Source organism: Marmota marmota, unplaced genomic scaffold (assembly GCF_001458135.2).
Source record: "Marmota marmota marmota unplaced genomic scaffold, marMar, whole genome shotgun sequence".
NCBI lineage: Eukaryota > Metazoa > Chordata > Mammalia > Rodentia > Sciuridae > Marmota > Marmota marmota.
The window spans coordinates 5,885,743-5,886,852 of NW_026000026.1; positions in this window are offsets into that span (position 1 = coordinate 5,885,743).

Below are 1,110 nucleotides of genomic sequence, written 5' to 3' on the forward strand. Positions count from 1 at the left end.
ATTCCGGAGGTGTGCAACTGGCCCACAGAGAGGGTGGGCGGGGGGGACAGGAGGGCAGTGGAACCCGGGACACCGGGACAGCCGTTCTTTTGTCACAATTTTGATGTCATGAGGGAGCGGGGAGCCGGGGCCATTCAGACCCCTCAACCCACCTTCTCTGGAGAGGGCAAGGTGGAGGGTCCTCAGGAGGGACACCCCAGATCGTCCCCCCTGGGAGGCCAAGGGCACCTGCTGGGCTGAGGTGGGTCTAGAGAGGAACCAGCCTCGAGCACGAAGTTATTTTGGATGGGGGTCGCCCAGACTCTCAGCGGTCAGGACAAATATTGTTTTAATGAAATCATTCAAACACCAAAACCAATGTGAGAAAATCCTCAAGGAACAAAACACCAATGTTCCCAATAAACTCAGGATGGCTGTTTCCCCGGGCGTTGAAATCTGAGCCAATGTTTCTCATTTCCTGACTGCTAAGCCAATGCTATTCTTTAAAGTACTAGAGGAGAATCATCGCCTACTTATAGCAACAACAACAACAAGTCCTAGCAGACCAATGGAACCTGTGACTTTATTTTTTTTAACAACGGAACCCGACATCCATGATTTTGCATCTTTGGCATAGATAGGCCTGAGTCATGGATGTGAGTTGGCTGATAAGAGGAATGTTCCCAGTGAAACCCTTTTAGGTTTTATAAATCCAGCCACCAGAACACTTGAAAATTCTCTTTGGGGTGACGCCAGCCAGTCTGCAGATTCCATCCAAGTAGTCAACTCTTTCCTCTGTCCTAAACCAGCGCCCCTCTATGTGCTGCAAACACCTGGAGAAGGGAACGCATCTTCCACCTGCAGAGAGACGACAGAGCTGTTTTAGCAGGGCGTTCCAAATGTGCCCGGGCTCCTCTCCGAAGCAACCAAGGGACCTACATTACGGAGATGGCTGCACAGAAGGAAATGAAGGTGGAATCGATGAAGCATTCATTTTGGTTTTTACAAATGCAACGTGGGGGCTGTGGCTGTGGCTCAGTGGCAGAGCCCTTGCCCAACACACGGGAGGCCCTGGGTTCCATCCTCGGCACCACCTGAGAGCAAATAAATAAAGGTATCGTGTCATCCACA